Genomic DNA, 9,039 nt, shown 5'->3' on the forward strand with positions numbered 1-9,039 from the left:
TGCTGGTTCTGCAGCAATTGTCGACCACTCTAGCTAGCTACTTGATTGATTTACCAACAAGACAAATTAGGGTTTTATTTATATTTATCCATCGTTGTTTGTATTAGGAATTATTTCTCAATTTCTTCCTGGTTGGTAAGCTCGGAATCTGAACAGTAATGAAAACTCGAGGGTGGCGACATACAGCCCCATCCAAAATGGTGGTACAGGGTTTGACTTCGCAGCTGCTGTCGCATATTGTGTCTTTGTTTTTAGGTCTAACAATGGTGCCACGTCCCTTGTATATGCAAAGCACACACGGCCGCAAAGCAAGAGTCGATTTGCATGGGGTAGTTATATCCCCATCCTTCTCTGTTTTCTTTGATGAGTTTGATCGTTAGTAGGTATATATTTCAAAAGTTAGAGTTTCCTTTTAGATGCATAATACATGTGTATTAAGGTACACTATTGCCTAATTAAGGATTCTCTAATAGAAGGAAACTTTTAAGAAACAAGAGAGATGTTTGTATTAGACCATGTTAATCGAAACGCTATACATAACACATGTATGTTGTCGAAGAACATAATATGTTAGACTTGTCAAATAAGATCGATATTGATAACTTTGGTTAGCGACTTAGCTCATTAGCATTCTCATTTCACTTTGTTTCGAGAATGCATTATTTTCGTGGCATCTATAGAATATGACAGTTAATCCATACCATGTGTAGCTAGCTATTTCTCAGTAGAGTGTTTGCATCTGGGTAGAAATGCAGACTCTTGCAGAGTAGCCATGCAGGAGCCGATTAGTTTATAATTTCAATTTTTATTGTCTAGGTTCTTGTATAAATTAATATATACACCGGCCAATGTACGTCTGAGTATGTTTGGAAAGAATTTAACTTATTCCATAATCCTGTTGCTGGTTTTAAGCTTAAACAAGGATTAAGCCTGCATACCATAGCCTAAGAACAAAGGATAATTAAGGTGGACAATAATAAGAGCCATTGGATTTGTGGATCTAGTCGAACCCAAGGGTGAGTTGTATCGAATTGTGAGCTAGCTAGCTGCAACTAGAATTTCTTTGGTTTTTTTTCTTCTAATTAGCAATGACAGACAAATTTTGGGTGTGATAAACGAATCAAGTTTAACTAGGAAAAGTTAATCTAAGACTGTATCTGATCTGAGCATTTTGTTCTCTCAATCAAGTTGTATCATGAACCCAAAAGGGTTAAGAATCTAAGCCACATGCTATCCTACTCATACAATATGACAAACAATTGGTGAAAAGAAGAATTCTAAACACGTGGAAGAGAGTCTGGCTATGCTACTAACCTAGTAATTGTGCAGCTGGTTTACTCTTAAGCTAAAGATTAAATATGATTTAATTGGATCAACCAGCTCCTTTTATATTGAGAAACGAAGAAAATAATATGGGAAGGTTTTGTTTATGTAAAGAGTACAAAGGTTTACACGGTTTGCATTGAAAAAGGACCATGATTGAAGAAAGGAGAGGTGACATTTGGTTTTTGATTCTCAAGTTTCCTCTGTTGATGATGGAACACCTGGAAAATAATAGAAATGTGATCGATGATATACACAAAAACTAAACGTCGATTAATGATCAGTAACCATGTTGAAAGGAGAAATTTCTAGCTACAACACAACAAGCAATGCACCTAGCAAGTATTTCAACGTTGTCTGGACCTAAAAAAAATTCTGATGAAAGTGAGAGAGCTAGCGTTGAATCAGCAGCAAACCAGTTTGGTCTCTCACCACTACAAATGCTTATTTCGATCCTCTAGCTGTTGTATCAAGCTACCATCCATGCCAGAGTGTGAGTGGCAGCTCGATCTAACCCTAATTTTGGAAGCAATTATCTTCTAATTAAACTCTCTTGTTCTGCGGGGTAGAGGCGCCTGAGCTATATATGATTGTATTTGCCGTTCATATTTATATTATCTATCGTATATATATATATATACATATATATATATATATATAGTTGGGGTTTTCAATTAGAGGTACTAATTAAGCAGCTTAATCGTCCAAATTATAGATCGTGATGAAATGAAAAACAAGGTTAATTAGCTATCTAGCCAGCCAATGGTCAAGCAAACAAAACTGAGCTATAGACACGTAAATATAGTAAAGATTAGATAACGATAGACATATAAACGAGGGTTTTCCCTTCTCTAAAAAAAAAAAAAAAAACCGAGGGGTTTTCAGCCCGGGGTATTCACTGCATTTCAAAGAAAGAAAAGAAAAAAAAAACTATCATATTCACTTGACGCAATATAGGAGATCGAAGATCTAATTTTATTGTATTGAATCAGTTGGTGTGAGATTAACAATCGCTAAGTGGATGCGAATGCAACGAACAAGTTAAATAAAAACAAAGTTATTAACATCGAAGAAAAGTACATATACGAGAAGATTTGAAAGCGATTAATTAAGACCAAGTAGAGGTGTATAGACACAGATTACAATTAGTTTTAATTAAAATTAATCTAAAATTAATCAAAAGCATAATTAAGTGACATGACTGAGAGAGGCCACGAGAGGTACAGAGGCGCATAGCGATCAAGGGGTGGTGGTGGTGTGCGAGAGAGAAAACCGCGGCCAGCTTCACCCTACCACCCCGACACAGAGCGGTTTTCCAAAGGCGGTAAGGCGGTTTCATCTCTCCATGCACATCACACACAGAATACAATACAACCTCGACAGCCCACAGTATCCCCAATCTGGTGGTGAAATCATCTCCCAAAACCACTTTTGATTCTCTCTCTCTAGGTTTGTCCTCTTATGGCTTGTTTGGTACGTAGCACCGTTCAAAGCTAGGGTCAGAGAGAGAGACTGAGAGAGAGAGACCGACCCAGGAGTGCTACAGTAAACTACGGCCGCATGGTGATTCCTTTCAGCATTTTGCTTCTACGTAGGTCTACTCTTGCTCTTGCCCTTTAGAAGCAGAAGCTGATTCTTTTCCTTGTCTGTATATGTATGACCTCTTTATATATGTGTGGTATATATGTAAAGGAGCTAGTACTGAGTCCATTATTACTTCGGCAAACTTACAATATATAAGTTGGTTCAACAGGGTGAAATTCTAGGGTTTCTCTTTTATATGTGCTGCTGATCTGGGCTTGTGATCGTTTTCTTGCAAGACATTTATATGTATTAACAATTGGACATGGACCTTTGGGAAAAATGTAAGGTGGTTCTCAATGGCTGATTTAGGATTTGTTATGTATATGGGAGGGAATCGAAATGCTTATATGAACTAAAGAAAGGCCGAGAGTGCCTTTAAATAAAAAAATTAAAAATTAAAAAAAATCGGTGGAGAGTGTTAGGCGAAATCATTAGATTTTGAAACAAACTTGAGGTAGTATATATGGCTTATGGTTTACTAGAGAAAATAAAAGAAAAGAAACTTCAGAGAAACTTGATTACGTAGGTTCGTCCATAGTGGTTTTGAGTCATGATACACGTGGTGGTTCGGGTTGATGTTATTTTGATTGATGTATTTATTTAATTTAGAAATGAAAGTAGGTTAAAACGTAAACCTAGTAGCCCCTAGCACTAATATCAGATATTCCGAACCGAATATGTGATTTTACACTTACATAATTCTGAATAAATGTTGATACACACAGTAAGTCAGTAATGCATGCTTTAAAAGTTGTGTAACTTGAGAGATCCAGAAGCACTTACCCAAAAAGGGTCGGTCAGTCGTTCACGAGTCCTTTTCTCGGCAAGAAAACAAGTTAATAATTTGCATGGCATCGATTATATATTCAGCTTCACAGTTTCACTACTGACTCACTGATTCACACAAGTATCGATCTTCAAAAGCTATGTCTGTCTACACTTAATCCTATATATATGTGATACTTTCTGCACTGAAGCATAATGCTAAGTTCGATGGATGAGTCGTCGATCGGTTTAAGAGAAACCCATAACGGATCATCCTTCTAATTAGCCTTCCAATTGTCCATACTATGCTTCTGTAATCTTTGGTTTCAAAAACCGTGGTTACTCATAGCTGAAACTCTGAAACCTAGCTCATAACTTACGCTGTTTTCCAGTTTTGTTTTTGTTGGCTAACTAAGTTCAAGTTTATATAACTTAAGTGTTACCCAGTTTTCAATTACGACGTCCCACCACAAGGTTCAGAACTTCAACAAGTACATGGCATGTTCTTGTTTGTCACCTAGTAAAATTATTGGCGCTGCAGTTAAAAAAGAAGAAATCATTGAGTGGTACTTGTTAACTTTTACAGGAGGAAAAAATGTTGTCAGTTTACCACTTCATAGCATATGCACTCTTATTAGTCTTATACCCGCTGAGCTCTGGGTTCTTGATCAAAGTATTAAAAGGAAATTGTCCACATTTTGAATTTGTTCATATTGTTATATTTTGATTAAGAAAGGGAATTAAATTTCTTGATCTGTTCTTAGATATCGGTATATTTTGATCAAGAAATGGAATGGAATTACAGTGCTATAAACGTAGAATTATACTTTCAAAAAACAGATCAACTGATACATCCTATATAATCAGACTAACAGTGGGTTAATTAGGGTGACTCATTCATCATAATTTCTTACTTTCTTAGTCATTAGTTGTAGAATTTTGAATCAAATTGATGATCGAGTTGTTGTTGTGTGAAATTCTCTTTTGTCAGGTTGCTCCTTATCAGTGATCCTCTGATAACTAGAGCATGAAAACGATGACTACCTGCCCTTTCCAAACCATGCCACTTGATAATTTCCCAAAGAGCACCAAAATTGACAGATTAATCGTATGGAGTCAGGTTTTGTTGCATTATTTTAGCACACTGCATTTCTATTTTCTATTGAAATGGGGTTACAATTTGTCTAGTTTAGTATATATTGACTATTGAAACATCCCCTACATTTACAGTAGTGATACAGAAGATTAAAAATTCTTTTGACACCTTCCAATGATCCTTCCACATGTATATAGTCTGGAGTTTTCCTTTTAACATTTTTCATCCCCTAATAAGGTGATAGACAGCTCCAACATCCAGAAAATTCTTGAACAACAGCAATCGCAACCCCAGTTAGCTAGCCCTAACAAATGTAAAGAAATTCGAGTAATTAGCATACATGCGGCGCGCTTAGGTTAGCCTAAGGAATCCAGCTGAGTTGAAGTAACTATATAAAAAATAAGGGTGGGAAAGATTTAGTTGTTGAAGTACTGACCTCAATTGGAATGGAGATGATTGTTTAAGTTAAATAGACCTCCCCCTCTTGTGGAAACAAAGCAAATTGATCGAGAATGTTATTCAAATGCATTATAACATTACTATATACCTATGCTCAGCTGCGTAGGTTTTCAAATTGCCTGGTCCAACTGATTAGTTGGCCACACTAATTATAATCAAACACAATTAAGAACTGGAATGACTGGATGCCAAAGAAATTGTCAATGGACGGCTCAGGAGAGTCCTAAGATAAGAGAAGTTTAAGTAGTCCCGACAGTTTTGGAACTAATTATCCGGCCAACTGTCTAAAACACATACTCTCATTACCAGTTCACGGAAAATAAACCAGACATATCGACAACAATATCTCATATTCTTCTCCACACTTCCTTAAAGATTTCCATTAGGAGAATCCATGCATGACTTTTAGGGTTTAAGCTTTTGCTGATGAATCAGATGATGTTCTCTGTGAATTTTTCAGCCATATTTGTATTATTTTCACTTCTACGGGATTTTGATTATTTTGAAGAAAATTTGTCGACAAAAATCAGACGACGTTTCTACGATGTATCAGACGGCACGCAAAAAGACAATGACAGTTGAGGAGGTCATACGTCAGTTTTTGGCCATTCTCTGATGCCATTTTTGTGGTAGTGATTCTTTCATCGGGTATAAGGTATTTTTCCTATATATAACCTATATATCATCTCCGTATTCAACTAACTACATAAAATTTGTGCGTTTCGATTAATTCTAAATCACACCATCTAAACTAATCTGCAAAGTCTTTTGGAAGAGACACCTTCAAATTCCTACATCATGTTGGTTTCTTCTAAAAAACACAAAGCTGATAAACTAAAATGAGCCACTTATGCTTATGTTTGCGTCATTTTCGTGAGTCCTTCAAATACACGGTAAAAAACTAGTATACATAACGTCGCGTACCTACATAGTATGTAAATGGAAGAAACACACTTTTCACTTAACATTAAGAGATAGTATAAGACACTAATATTATAAATTAGCTGGCACTTAATTAACATGCACCTGGGCCTTAATTGATTACTATTTATGTTATTAACAGGTTGTAACAGGTTTAGGCAACAACTGCATGTTTATGGCAAGTGATTGACAATGGCAGTCAAAATGTTTGCCAACTCAATTTCCCCTAAAGCCTTCTGTACATTACTGGATCACATATAGGACATGGATATTCTGTACTCAATATCCAGTCGAGCTCGTACTCTTTGTTTTCTATTTTGTTTAAAAACTTCTTTAGATTTGTAATAACATATTCAAGTTCTTTAAGAATGCATATGTATATATATAGTATTACAGAAGCAACAAATCAACCCAGAGAAAAGGGATTAAATAAAATGTGGGATAATATAAGGGTTGGTTAAGAACTTAAGATCAATCATTCTACTGCTGACCTTAAAATCTCTATTTGTCTCTAGCTTAACATGCGCATTGCGTGATATCATTCCGGTCTCTATATAGCTACCTCTTCCTTCTTCTTGCTCAAATTAGTGTTCAACGTCTGCATATAAGATATAGTTTATACCCAGATGCCACATAGTTTATATAGCTCACATATCTTGGGAACCTTTCATTATGCAAGCATTTCATAGATATGAATTAGCTATTCCTAAGCAACAAAAGAATGCACGTATTTATCAGAATCTTTATTCCAAAACCAGATGGTTTAGATTGTGGTCCTTCATAACACATTATTGGAAACATAATTATTCAATGTAATCTTGAATAGTCTTTCTTTCATGAGCTAAGATTCTCATAATTGGAGACCACCCATGTACTTGTATATTGTTTGATCATCACCTCAGAAATCATTCTGGGCATGACCAACAAACACCAGGATCATATTTTTTGCAAATTGAGAAGCTCTCTGCTGGGCAGTCACACTACAATGAAATCTAATTTCTTCTGTCAAAGATTGAATACAAAACCAGGAAGCATATATAGAACCTCTAATTTATATCATACGAACTGTACATGCAGCACTATATATGTTTCCAATATTCTTTAACATATAGTCTGTCATTACAAAATGGATTAGTTTCACATACTGCTTAGTTATCTAACTTTAACAGTTCCGTAAACTCATCTATCAAGTCTCAAGAGCTCTGAGCTGTTTACCCGGAAAAAAAAAACACACACACAGAGTGAGCGAGCTAGGTTTGCAGTTACTGTAAGCAACCACTGAACCCTAGCTAGGATCATAATACAAAGTTTAGGTTAAGATATGTAGCAGCTGATCACTTGATGTATGTTATGCATAAATCAAAAGCTTTTGGATGTAATATTTACATCAAACTAGGATTGAGCTGGATCTGAATATGTATATATGTTGATGAATTGGGTTCTAAAGTAATGAACTGCAATCCGCGTTGAGGTTATTTAACAACTGGTGGAGTGATGAGCTTGATAAAGTAGACCAGAAAAGAATACCAGAAACTGGCATATATTTCCTGCGCGCATTCTTTGTGATTCATCTCATTCAACCATAATCTGTCTATTACATTTAAGCTAGCTATGATCTAACTGGTCTTCAGTCAAATTATAGGTGGGAGCCTTGTGGAAAAAGAAAATATAAGAAACTTATTAATTAAGATCAAATGTTGATTTAGGATCCAGTTTTATACTAATTACGTGCTTAGCCATATATATGGAAGAATTAAGATCATACAAATATATATGTAATCCAACTTGTTCATTTTACTAAATAAACTTGTGGACATAAAATTGATGAACTGGTGAAGTTGAGTGTTCAACTTGTGTAAAATCATTCTTCCGATGATATATAGACTTCTTGAAAAGTTAATTAATAATGTATATATTAGCTGTCGACAAAGAATAATAAAGTACGTATAGGAGCTAGCTAGGTAACCCAATTACTGATAGGCGCAAAAGCACCTACAAAGATACCCTATTATCAAATCAATTATATCAATGTAGTAAACGGCAAATAGGGGTCATTACCCGCAGAGGATTGGTGATGCTAAGACTTAAACACATAAGAAACACAAACAGACGCGTAAACCAGAAATCTGGCAGACTCGACCTAGGAGCAGAAACCTAATTAATTAGCTAATCTAGACTCAACCAAAAATTATGAAATTAAGTACACAGTAACTAGACACAGTGGCGGACTACCACACAAATTTTGAGGGTATTCGGAGTTGGTTTGATTGATGAACAAAAATAGATAAAACAGAAGTACTGCTGAAAACAGAATATTAAAAAGTGAATATGGATGTAAATATGAGAGAAACAATAGCTAGGAACTTCTCTCCACCACTAGATACGCTCAATCACCCCAAAACAATGCCAATGACTAAAGATGAATGCACTCACAGTTAAGCCAATGTCGTTAGGTCATTAACCATATTACGTTCTCTTACTTGCCATGTTAAGTGAAATGTCGGTATCGACTTAACTATATTCCTAATTAATTAATCTATGAAATGTCGGTATCTAGTGTCCATAAGGGATTGAGGAGTGCGTACCCATTTTTTTCTTCCATAGGAAATAGCCAAAAGTTATTGTAAGCAATCCAACTGCTGCAGAGACTATAGCAATTACAAGCGTCTGCTTCAAGGAATTAAAAGAAAGACCCTTAGTGCCTACAAAACAGACAAAGATCTGATGGTTAACTATTAATAAAGATGGCTCCAAGTTCTTGCCAATGAATTATTTTGAGTCAGTAAGCTAAGGATTTTTCTTCACACATCTATGAAGTAAATAGACAAAAAACAACTAATATACCTAATTCAGAGCCGTGAACACGAATATAGACATCATGTGTTCCAGTA

Source organism: Fragaria vesca, linkage group LG5 (assembly GCF_000184155.1).
Source record: "Fragaria vesca subsp. vesca linkage group LG5, FraVesHawaii_1.0, whole genome shotgun sequence".
NCBI lineage: Eukaryota > Viridiplantae > Streptophyta > Magnoliopsida > Rosales > Rosaceae > Fragaria > Fragaria vesca.